At 36.1% G+C, this 2,500-nt stretch overlaps 1 protein-coding gene across 2 annotated transcripts in view; it reads right to left on the bottom strand.

The window, feature by feature from the left end:
• Nucleotides 1–672, bottom strand: part of LOC144974630 (uncharacterized) — a 39,199-nt gene extending 38,527 nt beyond the window's left edge. The window contains exon 1 of one of the 2 annotated variants that reach the window (XM_078917697.1): nt 570–672. The gene's annotated coding sequence lies outside the window, so the exon portion shown is untranslated. The other variant, XM_078917696.1, reaches the window with a different exon arrangement.
• Nucleotides 673–2,500: the final 1,828 nt, after the last annotated feature.

The following is a 2,500-nucleotide window of genomic DNA, read 5'->3' on the forward strand; positions in this document are numbered from 1 at the left end:
AGAAATCACCACAATCTCCCATCGCAAATCACAAAATGTACATAGAGTCCTTGAAGATAACTGATTCAAAATAATCCATAGAATTGGATAGTGAAGGATAAGAATTGAGAATCAATCAATTTCAATATCAATCGGTTAAACTGCCGTACTCTAGGAAGACGCGTATTTAAGAATTTGGCCAGAATGCGCTTCCTTCAAATATCGATCGAATTAGATTATCCTAATTTTGGCAAAAACGCTCAAACCTGGGACCTTGCGAGGTGAGCTATATCGAACTATCACTGCAATTCTCTACAATATCCTTCCATCACAGCAAAGACATCGTTTCCGGACTTGTTTAAAGCCCAAACGAAAATTGGGCATCTAATTAAAAAGATAAATATTAGATATCAATAGATTTGTAACACTGCTAAAGAATCAATCTCAATATTATATTAAAAAGAAATAAAGCAGAATTCACATGAAGTCAAACGTCAGACTCCTCATGCAAAGTTAGTTCGCCTACACCTTCACAATGTATAACGTTATAGAACCCATTAATATTATACAAACGAAATCAACCTACATACACCCAATACAACAAAAACACGTCCAAAAATAAATGCTAATCCGATAGAAGGATAGAACACATTAGATAGAAATCTTCATAAATTCATAATAATTCGTTTGTCTTCCCCGTTCAGGTAGGATGGACAGTAGTAATGGTAGCACGGTGTGTACCAACCGGGACAATAAAACGTTACAACCCCAAACTACCTTGAGGCCAAACCCCATCTACGGGAAACGACCAACTCATGAAATGACTCAAATCCAATTTTGATTATTTTTTTTTCTTTTAAAGATAAGCTGAACGCAGTTTGGGCTTAATTGATTATGGACAATAAATCAATGTTAACGAAGTACCAAGAAAAAATCCTTAAATTTATTCTAATTTCACATGTCAAGACCATTAAGCATGCAAACACACAAATAATATGGTCAGAAATAATAAAGTATTCCGTTTGTGTTTTTGTTTTGCTTTGATTCTTTGTCCCCTTTTGCTGCTTTTATTTGTTTATTTGCTATAGTTTCAACATTTGATTTAGGCAATAGGGTTGTATGCTCTATTTATTTTTGTAGTTTTTTTTTATTTTTTTTTATTTTTTTGTTTTGTTTTGTTTTGTTTTCCGAGAGAGGGGGTCGTTTATGTTTAATTTAATTTTTTTATTTTTAGAGTCTGCTAAGATAAGTAAAACAGTTAAATGTTAAAAGAGAGGTATTTATTTTTAATTCAGAAAAGTGAGTGTGAAGCAGGCACTTATGTTGGTAACAACAAGAGATGAAGTGAGTAGGAAAGTGTCAGAAGATTTTTTTTTCGTACCAGTAAGGTAGCGGGTTCAAACCCCCATCACCGCCACGAAATTTGTTATTCTCTGTTGTCTTCTGGCGCTTTCCTACTCACTTCATCTCAAAGGAGAGATATATGATATCCCAAAAAAATATTCTGCCATCTGTAAAGATGGAGAAAGATCATTATCTGACATCAGAAAAAGAGTAGGGTTGTTCATTCCAACAACCAAAAATGTAACACAAGAAAAGTAGGAAGAAAGAAAAATTTAAAAAACCTTTTCATTTTTTCTTAACCAGTTAATTGCCGTAATCCGATATTATTAGAATTTGAAGGACGAGTTTTCTGGTCAAATCTTTAAATACGTGTCTTTCCCGGGTGTGTCAGTTGACTGGTTAGCCGTTGAATAGCTTGAAAAATTAGCAAGTATGAATGAAGACAGGAAGCTAAACGGCTCTAAACAAATGTTTATGACGAAGATGAGAACAATTGACAAGATATAACATGATGCAACTGAATGGATTAGAAAATGGCGGAAGATGAAAAAGGAAGTTCTGATAATTTTAGGAAGAAAGCTGAATTGGTCGTATTTTATTCCAATTATCTATGTCGTTTTGCTTCGAATAATATGCTCAAATTCTGAGGCAGATGGTAAACTCTAAAAATAAATATTGAATTAAACATGAATATCCACCTACCCCCACTGCCCCACATATACATAAACACACACACACACACACACTCACACTCACACACGCACGCACGCACACGCACACCAAAACAATGAATAAAAAATAAGGAACCCTAGATGCCAAGGAGAAAGATTGTGCTTTTGCATTTGGGTGAACTCTTGGAGGAAACGAAGCGAATAGATGGTTGAAAACATGGGTTCGTGCGGCTATGTGGTCTTGTGGTATGACATTCGCTTTCGGATCGGAAGGTCCTGGGTTCGAGCCTCGCGCTCGACGCATTGTTGAGTCCTTGGAAAAGGCTCTTTACTCAATTTCTCTCACCGTACTCAGGTGTAAAATGAGTACCTGGCCGTTAAACGGCGTTGCCTTTGTCCGAAAAATTGTAATATCGCCTAACAGGCGGCATGTCCCGTCCTACATGTTAAATGTTGCTGTTGGCCAGGGACCCCTTGTAAAGCGCTTTGAGCACATTTAGTAGATA

The sequence above is a fragment of the Berghia stephanieae genome, chromosome 6, assembly GCF_034508935.2.
Source record: "Berghia stephanieae isolate SIO BIC M18660-M18661 chromosome 6, UCSD_Bste_1.3, whole genome shotgun sequence".
In the NCBI taxonomy this organism is placed as follows: domain Eukaryota; kingdom Metazoa; phylum Mollusca; class Gastropoda; order Nudibranchia; family Aeolidiidae; genus Berghia; species Berghia stephanieae.